Below are 13,758 nucleotides of genomic sequence, written 5' to 3'. Positions count from 1 at the left end.
CTCAATAGCAACTAAGGCCCTGGTGTGGTGTAATTGGCTTCAGCCAGCAGCCACAGGCTCTGGTGTGGTGTAACTGGCCTCAGCCAGCAGCCACAGGCCCTGATGTGGTGTAAGTGGCCCCAGCCGGTCACTCAGGCCCTGGTGTGGTGTAGGTGGCATCAGCCAGCAGCCACAGGCCCTGGTGTGGTGTAAGTCGCCTCAGCCAGAAGCCACAGGCACTGGTGTGGTGTAAGTGGCCTCAGCCAGCAGCAAAAGGGCCCTGGTGTGGTGTAAGTCGCCTCAGCCAGCAGCCACAGGCCCTGGTGTGGTGTAGGTGGCCTCAGCCAGCAGCCACAGGCCCTGGTGTGGTGTAAGTGGCCTCAGCCAGCAGCCACAGGCCCTGGTGTGGTGTAAGTGGCCTCAGCCAGCAGCCACAGGCCCTGGTGTGGTGTAAGTGGCCTCAGCCAGTGCCACAGGCCCTGGTGTGGTGTAAGTGGCCTGAGCAAGAGCCACAGACCCTGGTGTGGTGTAATTGGCCTCAGCCAGCAGCCACAGGCCCTGGTGTGGTGTAAGTCGCCTCAGACAGAAGCCACAGGCACTGGTGTGGTGTAAGTGGCCTCAGCCAGCAGCAAAAGGGCCCTGGTGTGGTGTAAGTCGCCTCAGCCAGCAGCCACAGGCCCTGGTGTGGTGTAGGTGGCCTCAGCCAGCAGCCACAGGCCCTGGTGTGGTGTAAGTGGCCTGAGCAAGAGCCACAGGCCCTGGTGTGGTGTAAGTGGCCTGAGCAAGAGCCACAGACCCTGGTGTGGTGTAATTGGCCTCAATAGCAACTAATGCCCTGGTGTGGTGTAAGTGGCCTCAGCCAGCAGCCACAGGCCCTGGTGTGGTGTAAGTGGCCTGAGCAAGAGCCACAGGCCCTGGTGTGGTGTAAGTGGCCTGAGCAAGAGCCACAGACCCTGGTGTGGTGTAATTGGCCTCAATAGCAACTAATGCCCTGGTGTGGTGTAGGTGGCCTCAGCCAGCAGCCACAGGCCCTGGTGTGGTGAAAGTGGCCTCAGCCAGAGCCACAGTCCCTGATGTGGTGTAAGTGGCCCCAGCCGGTCCCTCAGGCCCTTGTGTGGTGTAGGTTGCATCAGCTAGCAGCACAAGACATTGGAAAAGAGCCAAAAGCAATGTCGTTAATGTGCCCTCATTAATGGGCAGCTGCTTTTGGTCTTTTAATACACCCCTTCTCTGGATCAAAAGCGGTTCAATGACATGAAAATCAAAGGCTTACAGCACCAGGTATTCCCATGCAGTCTCCCATCCAAGTACTAACCAAGCCCAGCCCTGCTTAGCTTCCGAGATCAGACGAGGTCGGGCGTGCTCAGGGTGGTATGGCCGTAAGCTGCTGGCCCCAGCACAATGTCTCAATTTATGGATTCAGGTGATTAGGTGGCAAGTACCTGAAGTTACGAAGACAATCCTATAACCCTACCTTCATGTTTGCATAATACCCTAACCCAAAGGCTCAGTTTAGCATTTATCCAACAGCACAGGCCCTGGATTGTTGAAGATGGCCTCAGGAACCAGCACAGGGCCTGGTGTGTTGTACATGGCCACAGCTAGCAGCACAGGGCCTGGTTTGGTGAAGATGGCCTCGGCCAGAAGCGCAGGGCCTGGTGTGATGTGAGTGGCCTGAGCAAGAGCCACAGGCCCTGGTGTGGTGTAAGTGGCCTCAGCCAGCAGCCACAGGCCCTGGTTTGGTGTAAGTCGCCACAGCCAGAACCCACAGGCCCTGGTGTGGTGTAACTGGCCTCAGCCAGAGCCACAGCCCCTGATGTGGTGTAAGTGGCCCCAGCCGGTCACTCAGGCCCTGGTGTGGTGTAGGTGGCATCAGCTAGCAGCACAAGACATTGGAAAAGAGCCAAAAGCAATGTGATTAATGTGCCCTTATTAATGGGCAGCTGCTTTTGGTCTTTTAATACACCCCTTCTCTGGATCAAAAGCGGTTCAATGACATGAAAATTAAAGGCTTACAGCACCAGGTAATCCCAGGCAGTCTCCCATCCAAGTACTAACCAAGCCCAGCCCTGCTTAGCTTCCGAGATCAGACGAGGTCGGGCGTGCTCAGGGTGGTATGGCCGTAAGCTGCTGGGCCCAGCACAATGTCTCAATTTATGGATTCAAGTGATTAGGTGGCAAGTACCTGAAGTTACGAAGACAATCCTATAACCATACCTGCATGTTTGCATAATACCCTAACCCAAAGGCTCAGTTTGGCATTTATCCAACAGCACAGGCCCTGGATTGTTGAAGATGGCCTCAGGAAACAGCACAGGGCCTGGTGTGTTGTACATGGCCACAGCAAGCAGCACAGGGCCTGGTTTGGTGAAGATGGCCTCAGCCAGAAGCACAGGGCCTGGTGTGATATGAGTGGCCTGAGCAAGAGCCACAGGCCCTGGTGTGGTGTAAGTGGCCTGAGCAAGAGCCACAGGCCCTGGTGTGGTGTAAGTGGCCTGAGCAAGAGCCACAGGCCCTGGTGTGGTGTAGGTGGCCTCAGCCAGCAGCCACAGGCCCTGGTGTGGTGTAGGTGGCCTCAGCCAGCAGCCACAAGCCCTTGTGTGGTGTAAGTGGCCTCAGCCAGCAGCCACAGGCCCTGGTGTGGTGTAAGTGGCCTCAGCCAGTGCCACAGGCCCTGGTGTGGTGTAAGTGGCCTGAGCAAGAGCCACAGACCATGGTGTGGTGTAATTGGCCTCAATAGCAACTAAGGCCCTGGTGTGGTGTAGGTGGCCTAAGCCAGAAGCCACAGGCCCTGGTGTGGTGTAAGTGGCCTCAGCCAGCAGCCACAGGCCCTGGTGTGGTGTAAGTCGCCTCAGCCAGAAGCCACAGGCACTGGTGTGGTGTAAGTGGCCTCAGCCAGCAGCAAAAGGGCCCTGGTGTGGTGTAAGTCGCCTCAGCCAGCAGCCACAGGCCCTGGTGTGGTGTAGATGGCCTCAGCCAGCAGCCACAGGCCCTGGTGTGGTGTAAGTGGCCTCAGCCAGCAGCCACAGGCCCTGGTGTGGTGTAAGTTGCCTCAGCCAGAAGCACAGGGCCTGGTGTGATATGAGTGGCCTGAGAAAGAGCCACAGGCCCTGGTGTGGTGTAAGTGGCCTGAGCAAGAGCCACAGGCCCTGGTGTGGTGTAATTGGCCTCAATAGCAACTAAGGCCCTGGTTTGGTGTATGTGGCCTCAGCCAGCAAATAAGGCCGTGGTGTGGTGTAGGTGGCATCAGCTAGCAGCACAAGACATTGGAAAACAGCCAAAAGCAATGTCGTTAATGTGCCCTCATTAATGGGCAGCTGCTTTTGGTCTTTTAATACACCCCTTCTCTGGATCAAAAGCGGTTCAATGACATGAAAATGAAAGGCTTACAGCACCAGGTATTCCCAGGCAGTCTCCCATCCAAGTACTAACCAAGCCCAGCCCTGCTTAGCTTCCGAGATCAGACGAGGTCGGGCGTGCTCAGGGTGGTATGTCCGTAAGCTGCTGGCCCCAGCACAATGTCTCAATTTATGGATTCAAGTGATTAGGTGGCAAGTACCTGAAGTTACGAAGACAATCCTATAACCATACCTGCATGTTTGCATAATACCCTAACCCAAAGGCTCAGTTTGGCATTTATCCAACAGCACAGGCCCTGGATTGTTGAAGATGGCGTCAGGAACCAGCACAGGGCCTGGTGTGTTGTACATGGCCACAGCAAGCAGCACAGGGCCTGGTTTGGTGAAGATGGCCTCGGCCAGAAGCACAGGGCCTGGTGTGATATGAGTGGCCTGAGCAAGAGCCACAGGCCCTGGTGTGTTGTAAGTGGCCTCAGCCAGCAGCCACAGGCCCTGGTGTGGTGTAGGTGGCCTCAGCCAGCAGCCACAGGCCCTTGTGTGGTGTAATTGGCCTCAATAGCAACTAAGGCCCTGGTGTGGTGTAGGTGGCCTCAGCCAGCAGCCACAGGCCCTGGTGTGGTGTAAGTGGCCTCAGCCAGTGCCACAGGCCCTGGTGTGGTGTAAGTGGCCTGAGCAAGAGCCACAGACCCTGGTGTGGTGTAATTGGCCTCAATAGCAACTAAGGCCCTGGTGTGGTGTAGGTGGCCTCAGCCAGCAGCCACAGGCCCTGGTGTGGTGTAAGTGGCCTCAGCCAGCAGCCACAGGCCCTGGTGTGGTGTAAGTGGCATCAGCTAGCAGCACAAGACATTGGAAAACAGCCAAAAGCAATGTCGTTAATGTGCCCTCATTTATGGGCAGCTGCTTTTGGTCTTTTAATACACCACTTCTCTGGATCAAAAGCGGTTCAATGACATGAAAATCAAAGGCTTACAGCACCAGGTATTCCCAGGCAGTCTCCCATCCAAGTACTAACCAAGCCCAGCCCTGCTTAGCTTGCGAGAACAGACGAGGTCGGGCGTGCTCAGGGTGGTATGGCCGTAAGCTGCTGGCTCCAGCACAATGTCTCAATTTATGGATTCAAGTGATTAGGTGGCAAGTACCTGAAGTTACGAAGACAATGCTATAACCATACCTGCATGTTTGCATAATACCCTAACCCAAAGGCTCAGTTTGGCATTTATCCAACAGCACAGGCCCTGGATTGTTGAAGATGGCCTCAGGAACCAGCACAGGGCCTGGTGTGTTGTACATGGCCACAGCAAGGAGCACAGGGCCTGGTTTGGTGAAGATGGCCTCGGCCAGAAGCGCAGGGCCTGGTGTGATGTGAGTGGCCTGAGCAAGAGCCACAGGCCTTGGTGTGGTGTAAGTGGCCTCAGCCAGCAGCCACAGGCCCTGGTGTGGTGTAGGTGGCCTCAGCCAGCCGCCACAGGGCCTGGTGTGGTGTAGGTGGCCTCAGCCAGCAGCCACAGGCCCTGGTGTGGTGTAAGTGGCCTCAGCCAGCAGCCACAGGCCCTGGTGTGGTGTAAGTGGCCTGAGCAAGAGCCACAGGCCCTGGTGTGGTGTAAGTGGCCTGAGCAAGAGCCACAGACCCTGGTGTGGTGTAATTGGCCTCAATAGCAACTAATGCCCTGGTGTGGTGTAGGTGGCCTCAGCCAGCAGCCACAGGCCCTGGTGTGGTGTAAGTGGCCTCAGCCAGCAGCCACAGGCCCTGGTGTGGTGTAAGTCGCCTCAGCCAGAAGCCACAGGCACTGGTGTGGTGTAAGTGGCCTCAGCCAGCAGCAAAAGGGCCCTGGTGTGGTGTAAGTGGCCTCAGCCAGCAGCCACAGGCCCTGGTGTGGTGTAGGTGGCCTCAGCCAGCAGCCACAGGCCCTTGTGTGGTGTAATTGGCCTCAATAGCAACTAAGGCCCTGGTGTGGTGTAGGTGGCCTAAGCCAGCAGCCACAGGCCCTGGTGTGGTGTAAGTGGCCTCAGCCAGTGCCACAGGCCCTGGTGTGGTGTAAGTGGCCTGAGCAAGAGCCACAGGCCCTGGTGTGGTGTAAGTGGCCTCAGCCAGCAGCCACAGGCCCTGGTGTGGTGTAAGTGGCCTCAGCCAGCAGCCACAGGCCCTGGTGTGGTGTAAGTGGCCTCAGCCAGTGCCACAGGCCCTGGTGTGGTGTAAGTGGCCTGAGCAAGAGCCACAGGCCCTGGTGTGGTGTAAGTGGCCTGAGCAAGAGCCACAGACCCTGGTGTGGTGTAATTGGCCTCAATAGCAACTAATGCCCTGGTGTGGTGTAGGTGGCCTCAGCCAGCAGCCACAGGCCCTGGTGTGGTGTAAGTGGCCTGAGCAAGAGCCACAGGCCCTGGTGTGGTGTAAGTGGCCTGAGCAAGAGCCACAGACCCTGGTGTGGTGTAATTGGCCTCAATAGCAACTAATGCCCTGGTGTGGTGTAGGTGGCCTCAGCCAGCAGCCACAGGCCCTGATGTGGTGTAAGTGGCCCCAGCCGGTCACTCAGGCCCTTGTGTGGTGTAGGTTGCATCAGCTAGCAGCACAAGACATTGGAAAAGAGCCAAAAGCAGTGTCGTTAATGTGCCCTCATTAATGGGCAGCTGCTTTTGGTCTTTTAATACACCCCTTCTCTGGATCAAAAGCGGTTCAATGACATGAAAATCAAAGGCTTACAGCACCAGGTATTCCCAGGCAGTCTCCCATCCAAGTACTAACCAAGGCCAGCCCTGCTTAGCTTCCGAGATCAGACGAGGTCGGGCGTGCTCAGGGTGGTATGGCCATAAGCTGCTGGCCCCAGCACAATGACTCAATTTATGGATTCAAGTGATTAGGTGGCAAGTACCTGAAGTTACGAAGACAATCCTATAACCATACCTGCATGTTTGCATAATACCCTAACCCAAAGGCTCAGTTTAGCATTTATCCAACAGCACAGGCCCTGGATTGTTGAAGATGGCCTCAGGAACCAGCACAGGGCCTGGTGTGTTGTACATGGCCACAGCTAGCAGCACAGGGCCTGGTTTGGTGAAGATGGCCTAGGCCAGAAGAGCAGGGCCTGGTGTGATGTGAGTGGCCTGAGCAAGAGCCACATACCCTGGTGTGGTGTAATTGGCCTCAATAGCAACTAAGGCCCTGGTGTGGTGTAGGTGGCCTCAGCCAGCAGCCACAGGCCCTGGTGTGGTGTAAGTGGCCTCAATAGCAACTAAGGCCCTGGTGTGGTGTAAGTGGCCTGAGCAAGAGCCACATACCCTGGTGTGGTGTAATTGGCCTCAATAGCAACTAAGGCCCCGGTGTGGTGTAGGTGGCCTCAGCCAGGAGCCACAGGCCCTGGTGTGGTGTAAGTGGCCCCAGCCGGTCACTCAGACCCTGGTGTGGTGTAGGTGGCATCAGCTAGCAGCACAAGACATTGGAAAACAGCCAAAAGCAATGTCGTTAATGTGCCCTCATTAATGGGGAGCTGCTTCTGGTCTTTTAATACACCCCTTCTCTGGATCAAAAGCGGTTCAATGACATGAAAGGCTTACAGCACCAGGTATTCCCAGGCAGTCTCCCATCCAAGTACTAACCAAGCCCAGCCCTGCTTAGCTTCCGAGATCAGACGAGGTCAGGCGTGCTCAGGGTGGTATGGCCGTAAGCTGCTGGCCCCAGCACAATGTCTCAATTTATGGATTCAAGTGATTAGGTGGCAAGTACCTGAAGTTACGAAGACAATCCTATAACCATACCTGCATGTTTGCATAATACCCTAACCAAAAGGCTCAGTTTGGCATTTATCCAACAGCACAGGCCCTGGATTGTTGAAGATGGCCTCAAGAACCAGCACAGGACCTGGTGTGTTTTACATGGCCACAGCAAGCAGCACAGGGCCTGGTTTGGTGAAGATGGCCTCAGCAAGCAGCCACAGGCCCTGGTTTGGTGTAAGTGGCCTCAGCTAGCAGCCACAGGCCCTGGTGTGGTGTGAGTGGCCTCAGCCAGCAGCCACAGGCCCTGGTGTGGTCTAAGTGGCCTCAGCCAGTGCCACAGGCCCTGGTGTGGTGTAAGTGGCCTGAGCAAGAGCCACAAGCCCTGGTGTGGTGTAAGTGGCCTCAGCCAGCAGCCACAGGCCCTGGTGTGGTGTAAGTGGCCTGAGCAAGTGCCACAGGCCCTGGTGTGGTGTAAGTGGCCTGAGCAAGTGCCACAGGCCCTGGTGTGGTGTAAGTGGCCTCAATAGCAAATAAGGCCCTGGTGTGGTGTAAGTGGCCTGAGCAAGAACCACAGGGCCTGGTTTGGTGAAGATGGCCTCGGCCAGAAGCGCAGGGCCTGGTGTGATGTGAGTGGCCTGAGCAAGAGCCACAGGCCCTGGTGTGGTGTAAGTGGCCTCAGCCAGCAGCCACAGGCCCTGGTGTGGTGTAAGTGGCCTCAGCCAGAAGCCACAGGCACTGGTGTGGTGTAAGTGGCCTCAGCCAACAGCAAAAGGGCCCTGGTGTGGTGTAGGTGGCCTCAGCCAGCAGCCACAGGCCCTGGTGTGGTGTAAGTGGCCTCAATAGCAACTAAGGCCCTGGTGTGGTGTAATTGGCTTCAGCCAGCAGCCACAGGCTCTGGTGTGGTGTAACTGGCCTCAGCCAGCAGCCACAGGCCCTGATGTGGTGTAAGTGGCCCCAGCCGGTCACTCAGGCCCTGGTGTGGTGTAGGTGGCATCAGCCAGCAGCCACAGGCCCTGGTGTGGTGTAAGTCGCCTCAGCCAGAAGCCACAGGCACTGGTGTGGTGTAAGTGGCCTCAGCCAGCAGCAAAAGGGCCCTGGTGTGGTGTAAGTCGCCTCAGCCAGCAGCCACAGGCCCTGGTGTGGTGTAGGTGGCCTCAGCCAGCAGCCACAGGCCCTGGTGTGGTGTAAGTGGCCTCAGCCAGCAGCCACAGGCCCTGGTGTGGTGTAAGTGGCCTCAGCCAGCAGCCACAGGCCCTGGTGTGGTGTAAGTGGCCTCAGCCAGTGCCACAGGCCCTGGTGTGGTGTAAGTGGCCTGAGCAAGAGCCACAGACCCTGGTGTGGTGTAATTGGCCTCAGCCAGCAGCCACAGGCCCTGGTGTGGTGTAAGTCGCCTCAGACAGAAGCCACAGGCACTGGTGTGGTGTAAGTGGCCTCAGCCAGCAGCAAAAGGGCCCTGGTGTGGTGTAAGTCGCCTCAGCCAGCAGCCACAGGCCCTGGTGTGGTGTAGGTGGCCTCAGCCAGCAGCCACAGGCCCTGGTGTGGTGTAAGTGGCCTGAGCAAGAGCCACAGGCCCTGGTGTGGTGTAAGTGGCCTGAGCAAGAGCCACAGACCCTGGTGTGGTGTAATTGGCCTCAATAGCAACTAATGCCCTGGTGTGGTGTAAGTGGCCTCAGCCAGCAGCCACAGGCCCTGGTGTGGTGTAAGTGGCCTGAGCAAGAGCCACAGGCCCTGGTGTGGTGTAAGTGGCCTGAGCAAGAGCCACAGACCCTGGTGTGGTGTAATTGGCCTCAATAGCAACTAATGCCCTGGTGTGGTGTAGGTGGCCTCAGCCAGCAGCCACAGGCCCTGGTGTGGTGAAAGTGGCCTCAGCCAGAGCCACAGTCCCTGATGTGGTGTAAGTGGCCCCAGCCGGTCCCTCAGGCCCTTGTGTGGTGTAGGTTGCATCAGCTAGCAGCACAAGACATTGGAAAAGAGCCAAAAGCAATGTCGTTAATGTGCCCTCATTAATGGGCAGCTGCTTTTGGTCTTTTAATACACCCCTTCTCTGGATCAAAAGCGGTTCAATGACATGAAAATCAAAGGCTTACAGCACCAGGTATTCCCAGGCAGTCTCCCATCCAAGTACTAACCAAGCCCAGCCCTGCTTAGCTTCCGAGATCAGACGAGGTCGGGCGTGCTCAGGGTGGTATGGCCGTAAGCTGCTGGCCCCAGCACAATGTCTCAATTTATGGATTCAGGTGATTAGGTGGCAAGTACCTGAAGTTACGAAGACAATCCTATAACCCTACCTTCATGTTTGCATAATACCCTAACCCAAAGGCTCAGTTTAGCATTTATCCAACAGCACAGGCCCTGGATTGTTGAAGATGGCCTCAGGAACCAGCACAGGGCCTGGTGTGTTGTACATGGCCACAGCTAGCAGCACAGGGCCTGGTTTGGTGAAGATGGCCTCGGCCAGAAGCGCAGGGCCTGGTGTGATGTGAGTGGCCTGAGCAAGAGCCACAGGCCCTGGTGTGGTGTAAGTGGCCTCAGCCAGCAGCCACAGGCCCTGGTTTGGTGTAAGTCGCCACAGCCAGAACCCACAGGCCCTGGTGTGGTGTAACTGGCCTCAGCCAGAGCCACAGCCCCTGATGTGGTGTAAGTGGCCCCAGCCGGTCACTCAGGCCCTGGTGTGGTGTAGGTGGCATCAGCTAGCAGCACAAGACATTGGAAAAGAGCCAAAAGCAATGTGATTAATGTGCCCTTATTAATGGGCAGCTGCTTTTGGTCTTTTAATACACCCCTTCTCTGGATCAAAAGCGGTTCAATGACATGAAAATTAAAGGCTTACAGCACCAGGTAATCCCAGGCAGTCTCCCATCCAAGTACTAACCAAGCCCAGCCCTGCTTAGCTTCCGAGATCAGACGAGGTCGGGCGTGCTCAGGGTGGTATGGCCGTAAGCTGCTGGGCCCAGCACAATGTCTCAATTTATGGATTCAAGTGATTAGGTGGCAAGTACCTGAAGTTACGAAGACAATCCTATAACCATACCTGCATGTTTGCATAATACCCTAACCCAAAGGCTCAGTTTGGCATTTATCCAACAGCACAGGCCCTGGATTGTTGAAGATGGCCTCAGGAAACAGCACAGGGCCTGGTGTGTTGTACATGGCCACAGCAAGCAGCACAGGGCCTGGTTTGGTGAAGATGGCCTCAGCCAGAAGCACAGGGCCTGGTGTGATATGAGTGGCCTGAGCAAGAGCCACAGGCCCTGGTGTGGTGTAAGTGGCCTGAGCAAGAGCCACAGGCCCTGGTGTGGTGTAAGTGGCCTGAGCAAGAGCCACAGGCCCTGGTGTGGTGTAGGTGGCCTCAGCCAGCAGCCACAGGCCCTGGTGTGGTGTAGGTGGCCTCAGCCAGCAGCCACAAGCCCTTGTGTGGTGTAAGTGGCCTCAGCCAGCAGCCACAGGCCCTGGTGTGGTGTAAGTGGCCTCAGCCAGTGCCACAGGCCCTGGTGTGGTGTAAGTGGCCTGAGCAAGAGCCACAGACCATGGTGTGGTGTAATTGGCCTCAATAGCAACTAAGGCCCTGGTGTGGTGTAGGTGGCCTAAGCCAGAAGCCACAGGCCCTGGTGTGGTGTAAGTGGCCTCAGCCAGCAGCCACAGGCCCTGGTGTGGTGTAAGTCGCCTCAGCCAGAAGCCACAGGCACTGGTGTGGTGTAAGTGGCCTCAGCCAGCAGCAAAAGGGCCCTGGTGTGGTGTAAGTCGCCTCAGCCAGCAGCCACAGGCCCTGGTGTGGTGTAGATGGCCTCAGCCAGCAGCCACAGGCCCTGGTGTGGTGTAAGTGGCCTCAGCCAGCAGCCACAGGCCCTGGTGTGGTGTAAGTTGCCTCAGCCAGAAGCACAGGGCCTGGTGTGATATGAGTGGCCTGAGAAAGAGCCACAGGCCCTGGTGTGGTGTAAGTGGCCTGAGCAAGAGCCACAGGCCCTGGTGTGGTGTAATTGGCCTCAATAGCAACTAAGGCCCTGGTTTGGTGTATGTGGCCTCAGCCAGCAAATAAGGCCGTGGTGTGGTGTAGGTGGCATCAGCTAGCAGCACAAGACATTGGAAAACAGCCAAAAGCAATGTCGTTAATGTGCCCTCATTAATGGGCAGCTGCTTTTGGTCTTTTAATACACCCCTTCTCTGGATCAAAAGCGGTTCAATGACATGAAAATGAAAGGCTTACAGCACCAGGTATTCCCAGGCAGTCTCCCATCCAAGTACTAACCAAGCCCAGCCCTGCTTAGCTTCCGAGATCAGACGAGGTCGGGCGTGCTCAGGGTGGTATGTCCGTAAGCTGCTGGCCCCAGCACAATGTCTCAATTTATGGATTCAAGTGATTAGGTGGCAAGTACCTGAAGTTACGAAGACAATCCTATAACCATACCTGCATGTTTGCATAATACCCTAACCCAAAGGCTCAGTTTGGCATTTATCCAACAGCACAGGCCCTGGATTGTTGAAGATGGCGTCAGGAACCAGCACAGGGCCTGGTGTGTTGTACATGGCCACAGCAAGCAGCACAGGGCCTGGTTTGGTGAAGATGGCCTCGGCCAGAAGCACAGGGCCTGGTGTGATATGAGTGGCCTGAGCAAGAGCCACAGGCCCTGGTGTGTTGTAAGTGGCCTCAGCCAGCAGCCACAGGCCCTGGTGTGGTGTAGGTGGCCTCAGCCAGCAGCCACAGGCCCTTGTGTGGTGTAATTGGCCTCAATAGCAACTAAGGCCCTGGTGTGGTGTAGGTGGCCTCAGCCAGCAGCCACAGGCCCTGGTGTGGTGTAAGTGGCCTCAGCCAGTGCCACAGGCCCTGGTGTGGTGTAAGTGGCCTGAGCAAGAGCCACAGACCCTGGTGTGGTGTAATTGGCCTCAATAGCAACTAAGGCCCTGGTGTGGTGTAGGTGGCCTCAGCCAGCAGCCACAGGCCCTGGTGTGGTGTAAGTGGCCTCAGCCAGCAGCCACAGGCCCTGGTGTGGTGTAAGTGGCATCAGCTAGCAGCACAAGACATTGGAAAACAGCCAAAAGCAATGTCGTTAATGTGCCCTCATTTATGGGCAGCTGCTTTTGGTCTTTTAATACACCACTTCTCTGGATCAAAAGCGGTTCAATGACATGAAAATCAAAGGCTTACAGCACCAGGTATTCCCAGGCAGTCTCCCATCCAAGTACTAACCAAGCCCAGCCCTGCTTAGCTTCCGAGATCAGACGAGGTCGGGCGTGCTCAGGGTGGTATGGCCGTAAGCTGCTGGCTCCAGCACAATGTCTCAATTTATGGATTCAAGTGATTAGGTGGCAAGTACCTGAAGTTACGAAGACAATGCTATAACCATACCTGCATGTTTGCATAATACCCTAACCCAAAGGCTCAGTTTGGCATTTATCCAACAGCACAGGCCCTGGATTGTTGAAGATGGCCTCAGGAACCAGCACAGGGCCTGGTGTGTTGTACATGGCCACAGCAAGGAGCACAGGGCCTGGTTTGGTGAAGATGGCCTCGGCCAGAAGCGCAGGGCCTGGTGTGATGTGAGTGGCCTGAGCAAGAGCCACAGGCCTTGGTGTGGTGTAAGTGGCCTCAGCCAGCAGCCACAGGCCCTGGTGTGGTGTAGGTGGCCTCAGCCAGCCGCCACAGGGCCTGGTGTGGTGTAGGTGGCCTCAGCCAGCAGCCACAGGCCCTGGTGTGGTGTAAGTGGCCTCAGCCAGCAGCCACAGGCCCTGGTGTGGTGTAAGTGGCCTGAGCAAGAGCCACAGGCCCTGGTGTGGTGTAAGTGGCCTGAGCAAGAGCCACAGACCCTGGTGTGGTGTAATTGGCCTCAATAGCAACTAATGCCCTGGTGTGGTGTAGGTGGCCTCAGCCAGCAGCCACAGGCCCTGGTGTGGTGTAAGTGGCCTCAGCCAGCAGCCACAGGCCCTGGTGTGGTGTAAGTCGCCTCAGCCAGAAGCCACAGGCACTGGTGTGGTGTAAGTGGCCTCAGCCAGCAGCAAAAGGGCCCTGGTGTGGTGTAAGTGGCCTCAGCCAGCAGCCACAGGCCCTGGTGTGGTGTAGGTGGCCTCAGCCAGCAGCCACAGGCCCTTGTGTGGTGTAATTGGCCTCAATAGCAACTAAGGCCCTGGTGTGGTGTAGGTGGCCTAAGCCAGCAGCCACAGGCCCTGGTGTGGTGTAAGTGGCCTCAGCCAGTGCCACAGGCCCTGGTGTGGTGTAAGTGGCCTGAGCAAGAGCCACAGGCCCTGGTGTGGTGTAAGTGGCCTCAGCCAGCAGCCACAGGCCCTGGTGTGGTGTAAGTGGCCTCAGCCAGCAGCCACAGGCCCTGGTGTGGTGTAAGTGGCCTCAGCCAGTGCCACAGGCCCTGGTGTGGTGTAAGTGGCCTGAGCAAGAGCCACAGGCCCTGGTGTGGTGTAAGTGGCCTGAGCAAGAGCCACAGACCCTGGTGTGGTGTAATTGGCCTCAATAGCAACTAATGCCCTGGTGTGGTGTAGGTGGCCTCAGCCAGCAGCCACAGGCCCTGGTGTGGTGTAAGTGGCCTGAGCAAGAGCCACAGGCCCTGGTGTGGTGTAAGTGGCCTGAGCAAGAGCCACAGACCCTGGTGTGGTGTAATTGGCCTCAATAGCAACTAATGCCCTGGTGTGGTGTAGGTGGCCTCAGCCAGCAGCCACAGGCCCTGATGTGGTGTAAGTGGCCCCAGCCGGTCACTCAGGCCCTTGT

At 56.9% G+C, this 13,758-nt stretch overlaps 4 non-coding genes and 6 pseudogenes across 4 annotated transcripts; all 10 read right to left on the bottom strand.

Annotated features, from left to right (window-relative positions):
- Positions 1 to 1,245: 1,245 nt before the first annotated feature.
- Positions 1,246 to 1,364, bottom strand: LOC146580790 (5S ribosomal RNA). The gene has a single exon (XR_014891898.1). It is a non-coding gene; the product is annotated as a 5S ribosomal RNA (ribosomal RNA).
- A 624-nt stretch (positions 1,365 to 1,988) lies between these two features.
- Positions 1,989 to 2,107, bottom strand: LOC146580789 (5S ribosomal RNA; annotated as a pseudogene).
- A 1,255-nt stretch (positions 2,108 to 3,362) lies between these two features.
- Positions 3,363 to 3,481, bottom strand: LOC146580788 (5S ribosomal RNA; annotated as a pseudogene).
- Positions 3,482 to 4,301: 820 nt separating this feature from the next.
- Positions 4,302 to 4,420, bottom strand: LOC146580787 (5S ribosomal RNA; annotated as a pseudogene).
- A 1,609-nt stretch (positions 4,421 to 6,029) lies between these two features.
- Positions 6,030 to 6,148, bottom strand: LOC146580786 (5S ribosomal RNA; annotated as a pseudogene).
- Positions 6,149 to 6,880: 732 nt separating this feature from the next.
- On the bottom strand, positions 6,881 to 6,999 carry LOC146580785 (5S ribosomal RNA). Its single transcript, XR_014891968.1, has one exon. It is a non-coding gene; the product is annotated as a 5S ribosomal RNA (ribosomal RNA).
- A 2,127-nt stretch (positions 7,000 to 9,126) lies between these two features.
- LOC146580784 (5S ribosomal RNA) lies at positions 9,127 to 9,245 on the bottom strand. Its single transcript, XR_014891717.1, has one exon. It is a non-coding gene; the product is annotated as a 5S ribosomal RNA (ribosomal RNA).
- Positions 9,246 to 9,869: 624 nt separating this feature from the next.
- On the bottom strand, positions 9,870 to 9,988 carry LOC146580783 (5S ribosomal RNA; annotated as a pseudogene).
- A 1,255-nt stretch (positions 9,989 to 11,243) lies between these two features.
- On the bottom strand, positions 11,244 to 11,362 carry LOC146580782 (5S ribosomal RNA; annotated as a pseudogene).
- An 820-nt stretch (positions 11,363 to 12,182) lies between these two features.
- LOC146580781 (5S ribosomal RNA) lies at positions 12,183 to 12,301 on the bottom strand. Its single transcript, XR_014891715.1, has one exon. It is a non-coding gene; the product is annotated as a 5S ribosomal RNA (ribosomal RNA).
- Positions 12,302 to 13,758: the final 1,457 nt, after the last annotated feature.

This window comes from Mchenga conophoros, linkage group LG3 (genome assembly GCF_057382185.1).
Source record: "Mchenga conophoros isolate Kocher_MC1m ecotype Shallow Benthic linkage group LG3, M_conophoros_male_GT1.1, whole genome shotgun sequence".
NCBI lineage: Eukaryota > Metazoa > Chordata > Actinopteri > Cichliformes > Cichlidae > Mchenga > Mchenga conophoros.
The sequence above is the reverse complement of the archived record's forward strand: the minus strand, read 5'-3'. Positions and strand labels throughout refer to the sequence as shown.